Raw genomic sequence first — 24,283 nt, forward strand, 5'->3', positions numbered from 1 at the left:
CTGTTGTGCCTCCGAGTCTTAGATGGGAATAGAGCATTTACAGCTTCCTATTCCTCTGGTTTCTGTTGCAGGACCAGCTGGGAATGAGCCTCAACTCTCTGCTCAATCCCCCAGCTCCTCTCTCCAAGTCCACACACTTCGCCCTCCTAACAGAACTAATTTCCCCTCCTGGCCCCCAGAGAGAAGCTCTTCCCCTTAGTATTGGTTCAGTATGTAGAGATTAACTGTCAGAGAGACCCTTCATTGCTTCCAGGCATGACATCACACTCCCAAGGAAGAAGGTAATGCCATTGTGGCGACCATACTCCTAGGGGCGCCACATTATCTAATTTGGAAGTACATAATGAGTCCTATTCATCATGTGTCTATCATGTGTCTTTTCAATGAACTTTGACATTACTCATCAGGTGACCATATAGGCGACGATATTTGAATTGCTCTTCTATTTAAAGGTCTGTATATGCTGTAGTAAAGTATAGGAGTAACCCCGGCACACTAATAACATGAAAGTAAAGTCTTCTCAACGACAGTCTTTAATTGTTGTGATTTTATTGATTATGAAAAAAAAGGGTGGTGTTACAATCCAAAAAAGGGTGGTGTTACAATCCAACGTTTCAGCTCTACATCTCGAGCTTTCATCAGGGATATGACTACAATATATACAATAAAAGAACAAAAATCAATAAATAAACTTTATAAAGTATTATAAAACCAAAAATCTAGTGATAGGTGATACATAAGGTGGGGACAGTGTCAAACATCCTTTGTGAAGGTGTGTATGGATCTATAATGATGTGAGGCCAGTGAGTATGTATTGTGGTGTGATACGGTGAACATGTGAGAGGTTGAACAGAGGAATAGAGTGAAGGTGTAAGGAGTTGAAAAGCATGAATGTGTAGGTAGTGTTGAGAAAGGGCATTAGGGGACAGTGAAGTGGAGTGGGAATAAAGGTGAGGTCATCTAAGGAGGCAGTGTGTAAGGGGTGCTCTTGGAAATGTTAAGGCATAAAGTATAAATACCTAGATCCTTGGTTTTGAGGTGTGTGTATAAGTGGTATAGGTTTGCCTTTGTAATCCAGCTGCTGGAACGGTACCTATAGTAACCACTGAGAAAGGGTATAGGTTAAGGAATAGCAAGGTATATAGAAAGAAAAGATATAAAAGAAAGTTTTAGGGGTCACATACCGATGTGTAGGGTCAGCACGTGACTCCCGTCCTAAGGACAAAAAAGCAGGTCAATAAGCTGAGATGGAGAAAGGAAACCCAGTCTATGAAGACTGTAGGGCACCATTACCTTGTGTCCTAAATCTAGTCAGGTGTGGAGGAGGCCGGAAGTGCATGTGGCTTAGTGCAGTGATGTTAAATACTGTCAAGCACTTCCTGATTGGGTGGGGAAGGGGCGGGAATGGGGGGAAGGGCCATCGCCATCTTAGTGAGGTCAAAAATGTCTGAATGAATGTATTGAGCATGTGCAGGGCGGGGATAGAGAATGAGCATGTTTTGACTTGACAGGAAGGGATGGTGGCAGTCGCCATCTTGGTGAGGTAAAAAAATGTCAGAATGAATGTACTGAGCATGTGCAGGGCGGGGATAGAGAATGAACATGTTTTGACTTGACAGGAAGTGATGTTGGCAGTCGCCATCTTGGTGAGGTCAAAAATGTCAGAATGAATGTACTGAGCAGGTGCGAGCCATCCAGGAAGTGAAGTAAAAAAGGGAGGGTTGTGAGGAAATATCACATGCATACAGGCGGCCATTTTAACGGTGGGACTGTGCTGAATTCATGCACGGTGATAATTTCAGTGCTGGTTGTGCCTATCAGGTTTCAGAGAAACTTCCTTTTCCTGCCTAAAAACAAAGAAAGGTAATTAGAGCAAGGTTTACATACAAAGAGTAAAATGGCGTTCATATTAACACACTTATGTCAGAAATATCTCCTATAAACCAAAAAACGTTGTGTAGGAAAAGAACTTATTTGGTAGTGATTTTAAACTCCTGATGAAAAACAAAACTAATTCACTATGAAGTGGAATTTAGAAGGGATTAATAATACATTTCAGATTCTCTATTGAGACCGTGTGGATGGAGGGTATTTAGGTGATATATCCAATACGCTTTACGCTCTTTGAGAGTTTGGATTCTATTACCCCCTCGTCTGGGTACAGGGATTTGTTCGATAACCTGAAATTTCAGTTGGCTTACAGAGTGTCTATTTTCCACAAAATGGGCAGGAATTGGTAAAAGTGTGTTCTCACACCGGATGGTTGATTTATGTTTGGAAATGCGGTCTTTCACATGCTGGGTGGTTTCCCCAACGTATCCTAGGCCGCATGGGCATTTGATTAAATAGACGACAAAATTTGAGTTGCAGGTAAAATAGCCATTGATCTTGTACCGTTTGCCGGACCTCGGATGGGTGAATGAATCGCCTTTACTAACATTCGTGCATTGTGCGCAACCCAAACAAGGGAAGGTTCCGTTGCGCACCGTGCTAAATGTCTTCTGCCTGAATGTCTTGAAGTGGGAGCCCACGTCGGCTCTAACCAAAGTGTTTTTTAGGTTCTGAGCCCGCTTATGGCAGATGAGAGGAGGATTTTGGAAATTTTCAATCCCCGGGTAAGCCTTTTCTAGTAGGGGCCAGTGTTCAAGGACTGCTTTTTTGATCAGAGGAGAGAACGGGTGATAGGTATTGATGAACTTAACCCTATTCTCTACATCACATTCACGTTGGGTAATTCTGGTTTGTTGTTCAGCGTTAATTTTGGGGTATCCTCTTGTTTGAAACTTTTCAGTCATCTCGTCATGTCTCATTTGCCTGATATCAGGTGTTGAGACTATGCGGTCAATTCTGTCATGTTGGGATTTAGGTAGAGCTATCTTCACGTGTCTTGGGTGACAACTGGACCAGTGTAGTAGACTATTACGGTCTGTAGGTTTGACGTAAAGGTCACTTGTAAGGGTGCCAGAGTCAGTTTTAGAGATCATGGTGTCAAGGAAACTGACAGACTGTGTGTTGGAATGTGAGGTAAAGGTTAGGTTCGGTATACTCTGGTTGAGGTCATGTACAAAATCTGTGAGGCTATTGGTGTCACCTGTCCATACACAAAAGATGTCGTCTATGTATCTGAGCCAGGTAAGAGCATGTTTTCTATATAGATGATGTGTGTAGACAAAGTCAGCCTCAAATTTACACATGAAGATGTTAGCGTACGGGGGGGCTACATTCGCCCCCATCGCGGTACCCCGTGCCTGAAGGTAGAATTGGTCCTCAAAGAGGAAATAGTTGTTGTTGAGGACCAATTTGAGTGTATCGGTACAGAACAATTTCTGGGGTTCGCTAAGAGAGGATTGTAAATCTAGGAACCATCTGACAGCCTCGATGCCAATATCGTGATCTATACTAGTATATAGGCTGTTGACGTCTAGGCTGGCTAATAAACAAAAGGAAGGAATGTCATGGAGGGTTCTAACGTGGTTCAGAAAATCACCCGTGTCTTTGAGATAAGATGGAATTTTTGGTACTAGTGGAGTGAGGATCTTTTCCAAGGTTATTGACAGGGGTGAGAGGATAGAGTCGGTAGATGCCACTATGGGTCTACCGGGGGGCTTTTCCAAATTTTTATGTATTTTGGGGAGTATATAAATGACTGGAGTTATGGGACTTTGTTTGTGCAAATACTCTGCCAGTTTAGAATCAATTGTACCCAAATTTAAGTGGAAGTTGATCAAATTGTCTATCTTTCTCTCTATGGAGTAGATAGGATTCGTGGGGATGGGTCTGTATGTCGTGACGTCAGAGAGTTGTCTCTGGATTTCAGACAGATAGTATTTCTTATCCAGTACTACAATGGAGCCACCTTTATCGGCAGGCTTTATGACAATGTCCTTGTTGTTTTTAAGACTTTTCAGTGCTAATGATTCTTCTCTATTAAGGTTATGCTTAAGGTGGTATTTACCATGTTTGATTTCATCTATATACTTATCCACAGAAGCATTAACAAGTGAAATATACGTCTCGACAGGATGATAGAGGCGAGGTGGTTGAAACGTGCTCGGGATCTTGAGTCCGAGATCTTTGAGAATAAACGTCTCTTGGGTGCTGGTTCCCGAGGAGAAAGGTACCTGGTTGGTGTTTATGTCTCCGCCATCTTTGTCAAAATGTACCTTAAGTCTCAAAGAGCGGTAAAAACGATTTAACTCTTGGTGTACGAGGAACGGATCAAAGGAGGGAGTGGGACAGAATGAGAGGCCCCTCTGGAGAACTCGGATCTCGGCAGGTGAGAGACAATAGGTAGAGATGTTGAAGACAAGATTGTTCTTACCTGAGATCGAGTATTGGGACGTGTATCCCTCTGGGGGTCCTCGTCTGTTTTTTCTTCTTCCTCCTCGTCTGAAACTGTGTTTGGAGGTGCCGGGGGTTTCTTGCGCGGGTCGAAAAAAGACTTGGGCGGTTTCCCACCGCGTCCTCCTCTGCCGCCTCGTCCAACTTGACCACCATCCGAACCTGAAGAACCTGATGAGCCATATCGGTTTCTGTAGGGGGGACCATCTGGAAGCAGGGCGGGGATAGAGAATGAACATGTTTTGACTTGACAGGAAGTGATGTTGGCAGTCGCCATCTTGGTGAGGTCAAAAATGTCAGAATGAATGTACTGAGCAGGTGCGAGCCATCCAGGAAGTGAAGTAAAAAAGGGAGGGTTGTGAGGAAATATCACATGCATACAGGCGGCCATTTTAACGGTGGGACTGTGCTGAATTGATGCACGGTGATAATTTCAGTGCTGGTTGTGCCTATCAGGTTTCAGAGAAACTTCCTTTTCCTGCCTAAAAACAAAGAAAGGTAATTAGAGCAAGGTTTACATACAAAGAGTAAAACATTCATTCAGACATTTTTGACCTCACTAAGATGGCGATGGCCCTTCCCCCCATTCCTGCCCCTTCCCCACCCAATCAGGAAGTGATTGACAGTATTTAACATCACTGCACTAAGCCACATGCACTTCCGGCCTCCTCCACACCTGACTAGATTTAGGACACAAGGTAATGGTGCCCTACAGTCTTCATAGACTGGGTTTCCTTTCTCCATCTCAGCTTATTGACCTGCTTTTTTGTCCTTAGGACGGGAGTCACGTGCTGACCCTACACATCGGTATGTGACCCCTAAAACTTTCTTTTATATCTTTTCTTTCTATATACCTTGCTATTCCTTAACCTATACCCTTTCTCAGTGGTTACTATAGGTACCGTTCCAGCAGCTGGATTACAAAGGCAAACCTATACCACTTATACACACACCTCAAAACCAAGGATCTAGGTATTTATACCTTATGCCTTAACATTTCCAAGAGCACCCCTTACACACTGCCTCCTTAGATGACCTCACCTTTATTCCCACTCCACTTCACTGTCCCCTAATGCCCTTTCTCAACACTACCTACACATTCATGCTTTTCAACTCCTTACACCTTCACTCTATTCCTCTGTTCAACCTCTCACATGTTCACCGTATCACACCACAATACATACTCACTGGCCTCACATCATTATAGATCCATACACACCTTCACAAAGGATGTTTGACACTGTCCCCACCTTATGTATCACCTATCACTAGATTTTTGGTTTTATAATACTTTATAAAGTTTATTTATTGATTTTTGTTCTTTTATTGTATATATTGTAGTCATATCCCTGATGAAAGCTCGAGATGTAGAGCTGAAACGTTGGATTGTAACACCACCCTTTTTTGGATTGTAACACCACCCTTTTTTTCATAATCAATAAAATCACAACAATTAAAGACTGTCGTTGAGAAGACTTTACTTTCATGTTATTAGTGTGCCGGGGTTACTCCTATACTTTAGTCTTGTTTTTTCCCAGAGCACCTAAGTTGGGGTTTGAGCCTGTCATATCTACTTTATATTTGATCTATTTTAGACAGTTGTCTCCCCCTCTAAACCATATTTTCTCAATTTTTCATGGCCTCCTTCGGTGTCTTCTCCTTCAACGAAGAAGAAAGATCTAGTATTCTTTCTACGGTCAGAGAAACTGACAATTTCCTGAATATCCCTACCCGTGAGGTGAAATCGAGGGATTATGAAAAGGAATTGAAGAAACTTTCATCTTTTGAATTGCATGCGTATACTTTAGCTCAATACACGAAGGCACAGCGGATTCCGAGGGGACTCAGGGTCTCGTTACGACCAACCCTCTTCAGTGACAATGAGGAATATTGTCAACTTTTTGAAAATATTCTAAATAAGTGCTCTATAGATTTAATGGTGTTGATCATCAAATTTCTCCAGGAGAATATACAGAAGGTGAAAGATCAGGTTGCTGCTATCGAAAATCAGTTGACTAACACCCTTTCTCCAACAGATCTCGCTAGCCTTAAGGCAAGAGCCAACAAAACTCTACAAGACTACACCAATGAACTGAAAACACGAAAAAAGAACAAGTTTCTGAGAGACCAGGACGACTATCTCAAAAAACAGGTCTATAGATGGCGGTATACCACACTTCCAGATGGTCCCCCCTACAGAAACCGATATGACTCATCAGGTTCTTCAGGTTCGGATGGTGGTCAAGTTGGACGAGGCGGCAGAGGAGGACGCGGTGGGAAACCGCCCAAGTCTTTTTTCGACCCGCGCAAGAAACCCCCGGCACCTCCAAACACAGTTTCAGACGAGGAGGAAGAAGAAAAAACAGACGAGGACCCCCAGAGGGATACACGTCCCAATACTCGATCTCAGGTAAGAACAATCTTGTCTTCAACATCTCTACCTATTGTCTCTCACCTGCCGAGATCCGAGTTCTCCAGAGGGGCCTCTCATTCTGTCCCACTCCCTCCTTTGATCCGTTCCTCGTACACCAAGAGTTAAATCGTTTTTACCGCTCTTTGAGACTTAAGGTACATTTTGACAAAGATGGCGGAGACATAAACACCAACCAGGTACCTTTCTCCTCGGGAACCAGCACCCAAGAGACGTTTATTCTCAAAGATCTCGGACTCAAGATCCCGAGCACGTTTCAACCACCTCGCCTCTATCATCCTGTCGAGACGTATATTTCACTTGTTAATGCTTCTGTGGATAAGTATATAGATGAAATCAAACATGGTAAATACCACCTTAAGCATAACCTTAATAGAGAAGAATCATTAGCACTGAAAAGTCTTAAAAACAACAAGGACATTGTCATAAAGCCTGCTGATAAAGGTGGCTCCATTGTAGTACTGGATAAGAAATACTATCTGTCTGAAATCCAGAGACAACTCTCTGACGTCACGACATACAGACCCATCCCCACGAATCCTATCTACTCCATAGAGAGAAAGATAGACAATTTGATCAACTTCCACTTAAATTTGGGTACAATTGATTCTAAACTGGCAGAGTATTTGCACAAACAAAGTCCCATAACTCCAGTCATTTATATACTCCCCAAAATACATAAAAATTTGGAAAAGCCCCCCGGTAGACCCATAGTGGCATCTACCGACTCTATCCTCTCACCCCTGTCAATAACCTTGGAAAAGATCCTCACTCCACTAGTACCAAAAATTCCATCTTATCTCAAAGACACCGGTGATTTTCTGAACCACGTTAGAACCCTCCATGACATTCCTTCCTTTTGTTTATTAGCCAGCCTAGACGTCAACAGCCTATATACTAGTATAGATCACGATCTTGGCATCGAGGCTGTCAGATGGTTCCTAGATTTACAATCCTCTCTTAGCGAACCCCAGAAATTGTTCTGTACCGATACACTCAAATTGGTCCTCAACAACAACTATTTCCTCTTTGAGGACCAATTCTACCTTCAGGCACGGGGTACCGCGATGGGGGCGAATGTAGCCCCCCCGTACGCTAACATCTTCATGTGTAAATTTGAGGCTGACTTTGTCTACACACATCATCTATATAGAAAACATGCTCTTACCTGGCTCAGATACATAGACGACATCTTTTGTGTATGGACAGGTGACACCAATAGCCTCACAGATTTTGTACATGACCTCAACCAGAGTATACCGAACCTAACCTTTACCTCACATTCCAACACACAGTCTGTCAGTTTCCTTGACACCATGATCTCTAAAACTGACTCTGGCACCCTTACAAGTGACCTTTACGTCAAACCTACAGACCGTAATAGTCTACTACACTGGTCCAGTTGTCACCCAAGACACGTGAAGATAGCTCTACCTAAATCCCAACATGACAGAATTGACCGCATAGTCTCAACACCTGATATCAGGCAAATGAGACATGACGAGATGACTGAAAAGTTTCAAACAAGAGGATACCCCAAAATTAACGCTGAACAACAAACCAGAATTACCCAACGTGACTGTGATGTAGAGAATAGGGTTAAGTTCATCAACACCTATCACCCGTTCTCTCCTCTGATCAAAAAAGCAGTCCTTGAACACTGGCCCCTACTAGAAAAGGCTTACCCGGGGATTGAAAATTTCCAAAATCCTCCTCTCATCTGCCATAAGCGGGCTCAGAACCTAAAAAACACTTTGGTTAGAGCCGACGTGGGCTCCCACTTCAAGACATTCAGGCAGAAGACATTTAGCACGGTGCGCAACGGAACCTTCCCTTGTTTGGGTTGCGCACAATGCACGAATGTTAGTAAAGGCGATTCATTCACCCATCCGAGGTCCGGCAAACGGTACAAGATCAATGGCTATTTTACCTGCAACTCAAATTTTGTCGTCTATTTAATCAAATGCCCATGCGGCCTAGGATACGTTGGGGAAACCACCCAGCATGTGAAAGACCGCATTTCCAAACATAAATCAACCATCCGGTGTGAGAACACACTTTTACCAATTCCTGCCCATTTTGTGGAAAATAGACACTCTGTAAGCCAACTGAAATTTCAGGTTATCGAACAAATCCCTGTACCCAGACGAGGGGGTAATAGAATCCAAACTCTCAAAGAGCGTGAAGCGTATTGGATATATCACCTAAATACCCTCCATCCACACGGTCTCAATAGAGAATCTGAAATGTATTATTAATCCCTTCTAAATTCCACTTCATAGTGAATTAGTTTTGTTTTTCATCAGGAGTTTAAAATCACTACCAAATAAGTTCTTTTCCTACACAACGTTTTTTGATTTATAGGAGATATTTCTGACATAAGTGTGTTAATATGAACGCCATTTTACTCTTTGTATGTAAACCTTGCTCTAATTACCTTTCTTTGTTTTTAGGCAGGAAAAGGAAGTTTCTCTGAAACCTGATAGGCACAACCAGCACTGAAATTATCACCGTGCATCAATTCAGCACAGTCCCACCGTTAAAATGGCCGCCTGTATGCATGTGACATTTCCTCACAACCCTCCCTTTTTTACTTCACTTCCTGGATGGCTCGCACCTGCTCAGTACATTCATTCTGACATTTTTGACCTCACCAAGATGGCGACTGCCAACATCACTTCCTGTCAAGTCAAAACATGTTCATTCTCTATCCCCGCCCTGCACATGCTCAGTACATTCATTCTGACATTTTTTGACCTCACCAAGATGGCGACTGCCACCATCACTTCCTGTCAAGTCAAAACATGCTCATTCTCTATCCCCGCCCTGCACATGCTCAATACATTCATTCAGACATTTTTGACCTCACTAAGATGGCGATGGCCCTTCCCCCCATTCCCGCCCCTTCCCCACCCAATCAGGAAGTGCTTGACAGTATTTAACATCACTGCACTAAGCCACATGCACTTCCGGCCTCCTCCACACCTGACTAGATTTAGGACACAAGGTAATGGTGCCCTACAGTCTTCATAGACTGGGTTTCCTTTCTCCATCTCAGCTTATTGACCTGCTTTTTTGTCCTTAGGACGGGAGTCACGTGCTGACCCTACACATCGGTATGTGACCCCTAAAACTTTCTTTTATATCTTTTCTTTCTATATACCTTGCTATTCCTTAACCTATACCCTTTCTCAGTGGTTACTATAGGTACCGTTCCAGCAGCTGGATTACAAAGGCAAACCTATACCACTTATACACACACCTCAAAACCAAGGATCTAGGTATTTATACCTTATGCCTTAACATTTCCAAGAGCACCCCTTACACACTGCCTCCTTAGATGACCTCACCTTTATTCCCACTCCACTTCACTGTCCCCTAATGCCCTTTCTCAACACTACCTACACATTCATGCTTTTCAACTCCTTACACCTTCACTCTATTCCTCTGTTCAACCTCTCACATGTTCACCGTATCACACCACAATACATACTCACTGGCCTCACATCATTATAGATCCATACACACCTTCACAAAGGATGTATGACACTGTCCCCACCTTATGTATCACCTATCACTAGATTTTTGGTTTTATAATACTTTATAAAGTTTATTTATTGATTTTTGTTCTTTTATTGTATTGGATTGTAACACCACCCTTTTTTGGATTGTAACACCACCCTTTTTTTTCATAATCAATAAAATCACAACAATTAAAGACTGTCGTTGAGAAGACTTTACTTTCATGTTATTTGTGTGCCGGGGTTACTCCTATACTTTAGTCTTGTTTTTTCCCAGAGCACCTAAGTTGGGGTTTGAGCCTGTCATATCTACTTTGTATATGCTGTAGTGACACATTTTTGTGGTATTTCCTGATGATGGAGTCCATTGTACTCTGAAACACTTTGAATAAAACCACAATTATTAATACATCTGGACTTGCAGTGATTCAGCAGCGCAGAACAATAACCACGCTTTCTCCCATCTTTTGATATCTAACAGTTCTAACTGAGTCACCTGATCAGTCTTAGGCGGCACGCGGGCAGCAACCACCGGCCCGGAGATTGTGCAACTAGCGCTCATGGGGAATAACACGCACATGGCAGATCGCTGTCCACAGTCAGTGTCCATGGACGTAGGAAATCTACAGTGCGGGTCTACGCTATCACAATGCTTGAGGCACAGAGCACCAACCTTCCCCTGCTGTGCGCTGTCTTCCCGCCAATTCTCAGCCTCCTTTCCCGCGCACAGTGCCTTTTATTAAAGACCAGCCCCCTGCTGTTGAGTGCAAAGGTCAGTCCGGGTCGGAAAGCTTTCCCCCGGGCCACAATGGTGACAGTCCCGACAGTTCCGGAACTGGCGCAAGAGAGGTACCCCCGTCCGGTCCATCTTCTTACATATACATCTCCGTTTTATGCAATTTTATCCCCTTTTGCCTCCATTGCTAAACAAAACAGTTCTGACGTACACTGTGGGCAATGAGATGACATGTGCAGCGTCCGGGGAGAGAGAGAGAGAGAATTTTGCGCACTTTAACAAAGCAGTCCGGCATGTAGGTGTGTTTACTGTCCTCCACTCCCTGCCGACTTTGCTTCCCCATTGACTTGCATTGGGTTTCGTGTTTCAATCGGACCTTCGACTTTTCCCGATAGTAGGCTGATTTCGTTTGACTCAACTTTTGAGAAAGTCGGGTTTCATGAAACCTGACTCGACCCTAAAAAAGGCAAAGTCGCTCATCTCTACTCATGAGGACTGGAGTTTGGGAAACGCTGGAATAGAGGAAGAAAGCTGTCATAAATTTCTAATACTTGTAATTCCCTTTAAGAAAGAAATCCATTGACCGCTAGCATGTAAAAGGATCTTGGCACATATTATTAAACATTTATTCTCAACTTTTTTGACTATTTTGTGCAGCCATGGGGTTAGTGACCCTCATTCAGTATATATTATTCATATACTGTAAAAAGAAGTTTGTTTTTTTAAGCCTAGAGCTGTTTTTGAACTTGTTGAAATTACAATACCTTTTTTTATTTGTGTGATCTCATTTGCTTCCATCCTTTCCTATATAAAAAAAAGTATGAAAAAACTGTATCTAATAAAAGGTAGAAAATGAAATGATAGGAGAATCCTGCCGAGTTTTATACATTTGTTGTAATTACGTGTCTACATCAGCATATATTATCTTGATTATTTTGCTGCACTTTTTTCTTTCTCCACGGAATTACCCCATAATCACCACTGGTAAAAGATAATAAAATGGAAGATACACAACATTCTTTAATAAATTAAAGTTGGTCATTAATTTAAACGCAGGTGGTCATTAACAGAGAAGACTATCTAAAAAGCAATTAAGGTGAAGCTTTCATTAAGGTCAGCATGAATAGGGGAATAAAATGCACCTATCTGAATCACAGGTGTAACAATAATTAATTCCCCAGTAATGTGGCACAACATCGAGAACACTTTTTTTGTTTCATCTATTTATAACATTTGCATAGAGAGACACATACATTTTTTTTAACAAATCGCTTCAACATTAAAAGCACTTACTTGAATTTTGAGAAGAAACATGTGAGGAGAGCATTTTTCCCCCATTCCTTAATATCTGAGTGTCTAATGATGTTAGGAAACCCAAAGCAGATAATGAGTCTCTAAGGCACAAGTTATAATGAGGACTGGAGAAAAAGGAGCATTTTATGACAATTTTAAAGAAAAATCCAATTTTTTTCAGAAAAGTTTTGCAACTTAATTTCTTCTATTCCATCCTCTTTAACAAGTTAAAATGAAGTGAGCTCTGCTAAAAGGTGATCTCTCACCAGCTTAAAAATGGTTGGACCTTCCCAGCCTCACCTTTCCCAAAGGATTTATTACCCCATACTGACATATGTCATACAGTTACATCTTATGCTGGATCCCTAACTTTGATGAGTGCTTGCATGCCAAGTGTCTTTCCTGGCATATGATGGCCGTGAAATTCAGCCATCATCTGCCTCTAATAGCTGCGGTGGATCAGAGCTTCGCCCAGGGTGTAAGGTGCCAAGGGCAGTAGCCACTTCTCCATAATCTGTCACTTTATCCCAGTATCCCAGTCTACATGTGTTGTGCTGTGAAGTTTTCTTTGCACTCACTTGTAGACTGGAGGCCTCTGCTGCATTCACGTCCTTGGTTGCAGGATTAGCCACACACACCAGGGGACACCTGGTTCATTTTAACAAGATCAACTTTACTCAACAGTTCAAGTATCACAGTTTCATAACTGACTATGGCTTAGGGGTGCTGTGAGTGACAGTTCAGCCACCCTATAGAATCTGGAAGGTGCTGGACTGTCAGTTTATTGTGTGACAGTCCACTCATCCAATCTGATCCTGGGGAATGCTGAGCTATCAGCAATTTGATTGACAGCCCTGCTGCTCAATCTGGTCTAGTCTGCAGGCATTTCCCCAGGTGCCTCCCATCCTTAAGCTCTTATGGTCAGCAGGGTCCACTCTCACCTGTAGAGTGTAAGCTCGTATGGTGAGCAGGGTTTTCTCTCTACTGTGGAGGGTAAGCTCTTATAGTCAGCGAGGTCCTCTCTCTCCTGAAGTATGTAAGCTCTTATGATAAGCTATGTTCTCTTTCTTCTGTAGAGTGTAAGCTGTTACAGTAAACAATGCCCTCTCTATGTAGAGTGTAAGCTCTTATGGTCAGTGGGGTTCTCTCATGAAGAGTGTAAACTTTTATGGTCAGCCAGGTTCTCTTTCTTCTGTATCGTGTAAGCTCTTACAGTCAACATTGTCCTCTCTCTCCTATAGAGTTTAAGCTCTTATGGTCAGCATGGTCCTCTCTCTCTCCTGGAGAGTGTAAGCTCTTATGGTCAGCAGGGTCCTCTCTCTCCTGTAGAGTGTAAGCTCTTATGGTCAGCAGGGTCCTCTCTCTCTCCTGTAGAGTGCAAACTCTAAATGTCAGCAGGGGTCCTCTTACTCTCCTGCTGAGTGTAAGCTCTTATGGCTCATATGGTCAGCAGAGTCGCCTCTCTCGGTCCGTGCAATTACAAGCTTTCCAGTACTGAGATTTGCAACAATTTATTTGCTGCATATCACATTTTTGGGGAAAATTCAGTGAAGTCGGCAAATTCGAATTTGAAAAGATCTCATGCTCATCTCTACTTTCTAAACTAGGGGTCTCAAACTCACGGCCCGTGGGCCAACTGCGGCCCTCGGGACAATAGTTTGCGGCCCTCACCTCATGGGCCCCCGGGACAATAGTTTGCGGCCCTCACCTCGGCCGGGATCACACATGCGAAAAACACGGCCGAGTCTCGCATGTGAAATCCCAGTCACACGTAGTACCGCTCATTAAGGTCATGAATATGGACGCAACTCCACTCTCATATTCATGAGCTTAATGAGCAGTACCAAGTGACGTGTGACCGCGCGCTCATACAGGAAGAAGATGTCGGCGCTGGACCATTGGAGCTGCAGCAGGAGGAGGTGAGTATGATGATGCTAGACAGTCACAGCAGCCTGCTGTCAGCAGGTAAGGCGTATGAGTCACACTCACAACACATGCAGCAGGAGTAGCCGAGCAGGGACCGGACCGCACCACAGGCTCAGGTGCGCCGGGTGCTGAATGAGCGGTGGGGCAGTGCCGTATATTGCTCTCTGAGGCGGAACATCAGCCGGCCTTATTGCGAACTTGCGCCATTACCCCGGGCTCAGAAGTGGAGGCGGCTGCGGAAATTGCTGCTCAGCGGGACAGAAAAAAAGCAGAAAAGACGCATCGGCTAACACTGAACCAGTGACACCAAGTGGAATTATCCATTACACAGCCCCAAACATGTATTTTTCAAAGCCTGCAGTGAAGAGAAAGGTTAGTGATGAGCACAGACAATTTCAGGAAAAGTGGGAAGTGCAATATTTCTTTGTTGAGCACAGGGGATTTTGTTAATTTATTTTTATTTTTTAACATAAAATAAGATGAAAAAATAAAGACATTTGATAACATTGGAATGTTTTTGTAAGAGCTTTTCTTGTGGAAGACCTGATGCGGCCCAGCCTCACCCAGATTCTACCTCCAGTGGCCCCCGGGTAAATTGAGTTTGAGACCCCTAATTTAGACTAAAAAATAAGCTCATAAAGTGAAGCCCTTCTTATCCTGTAGTTAATGGTATATACCCTTTTATGATTACACCTCAAAGTCCTCTAACCTTAAACCCTTGCGACAATACATCAGCTAGTAACCCCAACCCAAATGCTAAAGGGTGGTCTAGAGCAGTGGTCCCCAACCTTTTTTGCACCAGGGACCGGCTTGAACCAAGACCACTCTTCCATGGCCCGGCAGGGCGGGGATGGAGGTGTGACAGGGGCGGGGCTTTGGTCATAAGGGGGCGGGGCTATGGATGCGGTTGTAGTTTAGCAGTGCATATTTATCATTTAATTATAACATTTTTAATGTGACTCAACTCACCATAGGTTTTGAATGAGTGTGAGCACCTGGCTTGTTTCTCTGTTTCAGTGGGAGCACTGGGCTACTTCTACTGATGACCGTCACTGCTAATGATGATTGGAACCTACAAGGAAATGGAGCATTGAGCACTTAAGAACAATTGTACTGGAGTACTGTACATGCTGATTATTTTCTAATCATCAGAAAATGTATGTGTGGTCCCCCCCGTCCAGCTCTGTGTGGCTCCCCCTGTTGTATGCATGGCTCCCCTGTCCCATCCTGTATACATGGCTCCGCTCCCATCCTCCCATCCTGTATGCATGGCTCTGCTCCCACTCTTCTATCCTGTATACATGGCTCCCCTGTCCCATCCTGTATGCATGGCTCCGCTCCCACTCTCCCGGCCTCCCTTGTATATATGGCTCCACTCCCACTCTCCCTCCCTTGTATATATGGCTCTGCTCCCACTCTCCCTCCCTTGTATATATGGCTCCGCTCCCACTCTCCCTCCCTTGTATATATGGCTCCGCTCCCACTCTCCCTCCCCTGTATATATGGCTCCGCTCCCACTCTCCCTCCCTTGTATATATGGCTCTGCTCCCACTCTCCCTCCCTTGTATATATGGCTCCGCTCCCACTCTCCCTCCCCTGTATATATGGCTCGGCTTCCACTCTCCCTCCCTTGTATATATGGCTCCCCTCCCACTCTCCCTCCCTTGTATATATGGCTCTGCTCCCACTCTCCCTCCCTTGTATATATGGCTCCGCTCCCACTCTCCCTCCCCTGTATATATGGCTCCGCTCCCACTCTCCCTCCCTTGTATATATAGCTCCACTCCCATTCTCCCTCCCCTGTATATATGGCTCCGCTCCCATTCTCCCTCCCTAGTATATATGGCTCCACTCCCACTCTCCCTCCCCTGTATATATGGCTCCGCTCCCATTCTCCCTCCCCTGTATATATAGCTCCACTCCCAATCTCCCTCCCTTGTATGCATGGCTCCGCTCCCATTCTCCCTCCCCTGTGTATATGGCTCCGCTCCCATTCTCCCTCCCCTGTATATATGGCTCCGCTCCCACTCTCCCTCCCTTGTATATATAGCTCCACTCCCATTCTCCCTCCCCTGTATATATGGCTCCGCTCCCATTCTCCCTCCCCTGTATATATGGCTCCACTCCCAATCTCCCTCCCTTGTATATATGGCTCCGCTCCCACTCTCTCTCCCCTGTATATATGGCTCCGCTCCCATTCTCCCTCCCCTGTATATATGGCTCCGCTCCCATTCTCCCTCCCCTGTATATATGGCTCCGCTCCCACTCTCCCTCCCTTGTATATATAGCTCCACTCCCATTCTCCCTCCCCTGTATATATGGCTCCGCTCCCATTCTCCCTCCCTAGTATATATGGCTCCACTCCCATTCTCCCTCCCCTGTATATATGGCTCCGCTCCCATTCTCCCTCCCCTGTATATATGGCTCCACTCCCAATCTCCCTCCCTTGTATATATGGCTCCGCTCCCACTCTCTCTCCCCTGTATATATGGCTCCGCTCCCATTCTCCCTCCCCTGTGTATATGGCTCCGCTCCCATTCTCTCTCCCCTATATATATGGCTCCGCTCCCACTCTCCCTCCCTTGTATATATAGCTCCACTCCCATTCTCCCTCCCCTGTATATATGGCTCCGCTCCCATTCTCCCTCCCTAGTATATATGGCTCCACTCCCACTCTCCCTCCCCTGTATATATGGCTCCGCTCCCATTCTCCCTCCCCTGTATATATAGCTCCACTCCCAATCTCCCTCCCCTGTGTATATGGCTCCGCTCCCATTCTCCCTCCCCTGTGTATATGGCTCCGCTCCCATTCTCCCTCCCCTGTATATATGGCTCCGCTCCCACTCTCCCTCCCTTGTATATATGGCTCCGCTCCCACTGTCCCTCCCTTGTATATATGGCTCCGCTCCCATTCTCCCTCCCCTGTATATATGGCTCCACTCCCAATCTCCCTCCCTTGTATATATGGCTCCGCTCCCACTCTCTCTCCCCTGTATATATGGCTCCGCTCCCATTCTCCCTCCCCTGTATATATGGCTCCGCTCCCACTCTCCCTCCCTTGTATATATGGCTCTGCTCCCACTCTCCCTCCCTTGTATATATGGCTCCGCTCCCACTCTCCCTCCCCTGTATATATGGCTCGGCTTCCACTCTCCCTCCCTTGTATATATGGCTCCCCTCCCACTCTCCCTCCCTTGTATATATGGCTCTGCTCCCACTCTCCCTCCCTTGTATATATGGCTCCGCTCCCACTCTCCCTCCCCTGTATATATGGCTCCGCTCCCACTCTCCCTCCCTTGTATATATAGCTCCACTCCCATTCTCCCTCCCCTGTATATATGGCTCCGCTCCCATTCTCCCTCCCTAGTATATATGGCTCCACTCCCACTCTCCCTCCCCTGTATATATGGCTCCGCTCCCATTCTCCCTCCCCTGTATATATAGCTCCACTCCCAATCTCCCTCCCTTGTATGCATGGCTCCGCTCCCATTCTCCCTCCCCTGTGTATATGGCTCCGCTCCCATTCTCCCTCCCCTGTATATATGGCTCCGCTCCCACTCTCCCTCCCTTGTATATATAGCTCCACTCCCATTCTCCCTCCCCTGTATATATGGCTCCGCTCCCATTCTCCCTCCCCTGTATATATGGCTCCACTCCCAATCTCCCTCCCTTGTATATATGGCTCCGCTCCCACTCTCTCTCCCCTGTATATATGGCTCCGCTCCCATTCTCCCTCCCCTGTATATATGGCTCCGCTCCCATTCTCCCTCCCCTGTATATATGGCTCCGCTCCCACTCTCCCTCCCTTGTATATATAGCTCCACTCCCATTCTCCCTCCCCTGTATATATGGCTCCGCTCCCATTCTCCCTCCCTAGTATATATGGCTCCACTCCCACTCTCCCTCCCCTGTATATATGGCTCCGCTCCCAATCTCCCTCCCTTGTATATATGGCTCCGCTCCCACTCTCTCTCCCCTGTATATATGGCTCCACTCCCAATCTCCCTCCCTTGTATATATGGCTCCGCTCCCACTCTCTCTCCCCTGTATATATGGCTCCGCTCCCATTCTCCCTCCCCTGTATATATGGCTCCGCTCCCATTCTCCCTCCCCTGTATATATGGCTCCGCTCCCACTCTCCCTCCCTTGTATATATAGCTCCACTCCCATTCTCCCTCCCCTGTATATATGGCTCCGCTCCCATTCTCCCTCCCTAGTATATATGGCTCCACTCCCATTCTCCCTCCCCTGTATATATGGCTCCGCTCCCACTCTCCCTCCCCTGTATATATGGCTCCACTCCCAATCTCCCTCCCTTGTATATATGGCTCCGCTCCCACTCTCTCTCCCCTGTATATATGGCTCCGCTCCCATTCTCCCTCCCCTGTATATATGGCTCCGCTCCCATTCTCCCTCCCCTGTATATATGGCTCCGCTCCCACTCTCCCTCCCTTGTATATATAGCTCCACTCCCATTCTCCCTCCCCTGTATATATGGCTCCGCTCCCATTCTCCCTCCCTAGTATATATGGCTCCACTCCCATTCTCCCTCCCCTGTATATATGGCTCCGCTCCCATTCTCCCTCCCCTGTATATATGGCTCCACTCCCAATCTCCCTCCCTTGTATATATGGCTCCGCTCCCACTCTCTCTCCCCTGTATATATGGCTCCGCTCCCATTCTCCCTCCCCTGTGTATATGGCTCCGCTCCCATTCTCCCTCCCCTGTATATATGGCTCCGCTCCCACTCTCCCTCCCTTGTATATATAGCTCCACTCCCATTCTCCCTCCCCTGTATATATGGCTCCGCTCCCATTCTCCCTCCCTAGTATATATGGCTCCACTCCCACTCTCCCTCCCCTGTATATATGGCTCCGCTCCCATTCTCCCTCCCCTGTATATATAGCTCCACTCCCAATCTCCCTCCCCTGTGTATATGGCTCCGCTCCCATTCTCCCTCCCCTGTGTATATGGCTCCGCTCCCATTCTCCCTCCCCTGTATATATAGCTCCACTCCCATTCTCCCTCCCTTGTATATATGGCTCCGCTCCCATTCTCCCTCCCTAGTATATATGGCTCCACTCCCACTCTCCCTCCCCTGTATATATGGCTCCGCTCCCATTCTCCCTCCCCTGTATATATAGCTCCACTCCCAATCTCCCTCCCCTGTGTATATGGCTCCGCTCCCATTCTCCCTCCCCTGTGTATATGGCTCCGCTCCCATTCTCCCTCCCCTGTATATATGGCTCCGCTCCCACTCTCCCTCCCTTGTATATATGGCTCCGCTCCCACTGTCCCTCCCTTGTATATATGGCTCCGCTCCCATTCTCCCTCCCCTGTATATATGGCTCCACTCCCAATCTCCCTCCCTTGTATATATGGCTCCGCTCCCACTCTCCCTCCCCTGTATATATGGCTCCGCTCCCATTCTCCCTCCCCTGTATATATGGCTCCGCTCCCACTCTCCCTCCCCTGTATATATGGCTCCGCTCCCATTCTCCCTCCCCTGTATATATGGCTCCACTCCCAATCTCCCTCCCTTGTATATATGGCTCCGCTCCCATTCTCCCTCCCCTGTATATATGGCTCCGCTCCCACTCTCCCTCCCCTGTATATATGGCTCCGCTCCCATTCTCCCTCCCCTGTATATATGGCTCCACTCCCAATCTCCCTCCCTTGTATATATGGCTCCACTCCCATTCTCCCTCCCCTGTATATATGGCTCCACTCCCAATCTCCCTCCCCTGTATATATGGCTCCGCTCCCATTCTCCCTCCCCTGTATATATGGCTCCGCTCCCACTCTCCCTCCCCTGTATATATGGCTCCGCTCCCATTCTCCCTCCCCTGTATATATGGCTCCACTCCCAATCTCCCTCCCTTGTATATATAGCTCCGCTCCCACTCTCCCTCCCCTGTGTATATGGCTCCGCTCCCATTCTCCCTCCCCTGTATATATGGCTCCGCTCCCATTCTCCCTCCCCTGTATATATGGCTCCACTCCCAATCTCCCTCCCTTGTATATATGGCTCCGCTCCCATTCTCCCTCCCCTGTATATATGGCTCCACTCCCAATCTCCCTCCCCTGTATATATGGCTCCGCTCCCACTCTCCCTCCCCTGTATATATGGCTCCGCTCCCATTCTCCCTCCCCTGTATATATGGCTCCACTCCCAATCTCCCTCCCTTGTATATATGGCTCCGCTCCCATTCTCCCTCCCCTGTATATATGGCTCCACTCCCAATCTCCCTCCCTTGTATATATGGCTCCGCTCCCACTCTCCCTCCCCTGTATATATGGCTCCGCTCCCATTCTCCCTCCCCTGTATATATGGCTCCGCTCCCACTCTCCCTCCCCTGTATATATGGCTCCGCTCCCATTCTCCCTCCCCTGTATATATGGCTCCACTCCCAATCTCCCTCCCTTGTATATATAGCTCCGCTCCCACTCTCCCTCCCCTGTGTATATGGCTCCGCTCCCATTCTCCCTCCCCTGTATATATGGCTCCGCTCCCATTCTCCCTCCCCTGTATATATGGCTCCACTCCCAATCTCCCTCCCTTGTATATATGGCTCCGCTCCCATTCTCCCTCCCCTGTATATATGGCTCCGCTCCCACTCTCCCTCCCCTGTATATATGGCTCCGCTCCCACTCTCCCTCCCCTGTATATATGGCTCCGCTCCCATTCTCCCTCCCCTGTATATATGGCTCCACTCCCAATCTTCCTCCCTTGTATATATAGCTCCGCTCCCACTCTCCCTCCCTTGTATATATGGCTCCGCTCCCATTCTCCCTCCCCTGTATATATGGCTCCGCTCCCAATCTTCCTCCCTTGTATATATAGCTCCGCTCCCATTCTCCCTCCCCTGTATATATGGCTCCGCTCCCATTCTCCCTCCCCTGTATATATGGCTCCGCTCCCACTCTCCCTCCCCTGTATATATGGCTCCGCTCCCATTCTCCCTCCCCTGTATATATGGCTCCACTCCCAATCTCCCTCCCTTGTATATATAGCTCCGCTCCCACTCTCCCTCCCCTGTGTATATGGCTCCGCTCCCATTCTCCCTCCCTTATGGCTCCGCTCGGCTCCCCCATCCTCCCCATCATACTTACCCTCACGTCGCTGAACTTCCTTCCCGTCGCTGCACGTCCCTGCATCTCGCGGCGCTTCAGCTTCTTCCTGTGCGGAGCGGTCACGTGATACCGCTCATTAAGGTTCATGAATATGGACGCCACACCTATGGGAGATGAGTGGCGTCCATATTCATGACCTTAAATGAGCGGTAGCACGTGACCGCTCAGCGCTGGATGAAGCCGCCGCGGGATGCAGGGTGAGTATCAGCTGCTGCACCGCCCCCCGGCTCCCCTTGTGTCCGCGGACCGGCAAGGGCACTGCAACGGCCCGGTGCTGGGCCGCGGACCGGCGGTTGGGGACCCCTGGTCTAGAGGATAAAAGAAGAAATCAACATCAGAGGGAATAATCACGATAAAGACAAAAGTATTGGAGAACCTCCACATTATACCTACAGCAGCTTTTTTGACCCTCCATTCCAAAGTCATAGGCATAAATATAGAGTCAGTCTCCCCTTTGCAACTTTAACGGCTTCCACTCTTCTGTAAAGGATTTCTACAAAATTGTGGCTTTTTTCTGTTGCAATTTTACCCTTTCATCGAGGAAAGCTTTTTTGAGGCTAGATACTGATGCAGAAGGAGAAGACCAGGCTCAAAATCTTCTATCTTGTTCATGCCAAAGATGTTGGATGGGGTTGAGATCCATGCTCATGTTCTTCCTAGAACCAAGCCTTTGCGGACCTTTCTCTACCTTTATGGGCACAATCATGGGGAGTAGAAAAGGACCTTCCGCAAACTGTTCCCACAAAGTTAGAATCTACAGTTGTTCAAAATGTCTTGTGCTGAAACCGATCCCTGGAAAACAAGCCCATAGCTTTATGATTTACATACATACAGAATTGCTCTAGATTAGAAGCCTCATCTTACTAGACTTACTGCAAATCGACTGACTTTAATAATTTTAAGTGAAGGGGCAACATTTTATATAAGTGTAAAATTAGCTGCAAGAAGATATCAGAGAAGGAGAAATTTCAAGGAAAGGAAAGTTTTGGTCAAATAGGATTTGGCTGAGGTTGGAAATGAGAAGAGAAAGTGACTGCGTGATGAATGCGGAATGGCCGAGGCAAAGATATCATGAAGCAGAGTGTGAAGAAAGTGAGAGTGAAGAGGAAAAGCTCCAATATGCATCGTTCTCCCATAATAAATATCCTGCGTGTGACTCTTCTCAGCCGAGCGTTTTGATGTATTTAGCCTGGGATATTGCTTGTCAAGTTTATGTTATTAGTATTGCACAAATCTAATTAAAGCTGTTTGTAGTTGTAAATGATGAAATCATCAATTTCTGTTTTTTTTGCTACAGGTTACGTTACAGGGTTTAGTTGGAATAAATTGGAAGATTTTATATTAATGCATACCTTATTCTCTATGGCAACATCAAAGAAAATATATGCGCTTGTCCTTATCGTTATGTGTTTTTATGGCCCCGAGACCAAAGACTAGTACTATGGGAAACGTACTAGTATATATGGGGGGATGATCTGTCACTGCAGTATGGGGTGCAGCTTATAGGATACAGGCGCCAACAGTGTACCCCAGGAACCCTACTTACACGTAATACGATTATCATTACTTGGCATTTTGCAGCATATTAGAAGATATGTTCAGTACCTGCCATAGAAGTCACATGTAGGAGCCACACATTTACAATTTGCAACAATTTTCTATTATTTCAAAAACAAATAATAAGGCAAGTACTTCCTACTGTTTTGTGTATGCAGCTCTTATCCAGAGTTACATGTTTCCAGCTATAAAGGTCTCTATTGTTGCTGTTGCAATAGGCCCTCAAAGCCTAGAGATCTGCTTCTTCTCTGAACTATGTATGCTTTGGTTACTAATAGAGATGAGCGAATATGTTCTGAAAATGATCGCCAAACATAAATTAGGCATGAATATGCTACATTCGGATTCATGATCGGTTCTTAAAATCGGAAAAAGTCGGTAACATTCGGTAAAAGATAGAATAAAAGCCGGGAATTCATGTGCCGCGTTCAGTGAAATCACAGCGTGACAAGTTAGGATAGAAAAGATAGAATAGGTATATACACATAGAATACATATTTATATATAAATGTCAGTGACACACGCATATATATGTGTATTACAGAGATAGAAGAAAAGCCGATAATTCAGCAACCGCGGTAGTGTAATATCTCAGCAGGAGCCGACAGGATAGAAGAGATGGATTAAACACAGTAAATACAAATAGAATAGGTAGATATATAGATGTCAGTGACAAATATCATTAGTACAGTGTGTGTGCAAATTACTGTGCATGTATTTAATTAATAAAAGATTATTTTTCTGAAAAAAATGACGTGAACTCCCATGTAATTTTCGTAACTAGCAGAGGGAAAGCCGACGGCTGGGGGGCAGATGGTTATAGCCTGGGAAGGGGTTAATACCAATGGAGCTTCCCAGGCTATTAATATCAGCTCACAGCTGTATACTTAGCCATTACTGGCTATTAAAATGGGGGACCCTAAAAATTGACGTACATTCCCCTATAATTAATAACCAGCAAAGGCTATGCAGACAGCTGCGGGCTGATATTAATAGCCTAGGAAGGGGTCATGGATACTGGCCCCCCCAGGCTAAAAACATCAGCTCTCAGTTGCCCCAGAAAAGGCGCATCTCTAAGATATGCCAATTCTGGCACTTAGCCTCGCTCTTCCCACTTGCCCTGTAGCCGTGGCAAGTGGGGTAATAGTTGGGGGGGTTGATGTCACGGTCAGGTGGCATCAAGCCCCAAGGTTAGTAATGGAGAAGTGTCAATAAGACGCCCCCAATACTAACCCCATAGTCACATTGTATAAAAACACAGACACCCAGAATAAAGTCATTTAATTGAAAGAATGACACAGACTCCTTTAATAATTTCAATTAAACCATACTTACAACATCGCC

The 24,283-nt window shown here is 46.0% G+C and overlaps 1 long non-coding RNA gene across 1 annotated transcript; it reads left to right on the forward strand.

Annotated features, from left to right (window-relative positions):
- Nucleotides 1-4,979: 4,979 nt before the first annotated feature.
- LOC141101229 (uncharacterized) lies at nt 4,980-6,547 on the forward strand. Its single transcript, XR_012234913.1, has 3 exons — nt 4,980-5,039; nt 5,118-5,148; nt 6,378-6,547. It is a non-coding gene; the product is annotated as an uncharacterized lncRNA (long non-coding RNA).
- The last annotated feature ends 17,736 nt before the right edge of the window (nt 6,548-24,283 follow it).

The sequence above is a fragment of the Dendrobates tinctorius genome, unplaced genomic scaffold (assembly GCF_039654945.1).
Source record: "Dendrobates tinctorius isolate UK_male_01 unplaced genomic scaffold, ASM3965494v1 ptg000116l, whole genome shotgun sequence".
Lineage (NCBI taxonomy): Eukaryota > Metazoa > Chordata > Amphibia > Anura > Dendrobatidae > Dendrobates > Dendrobates tinctorius.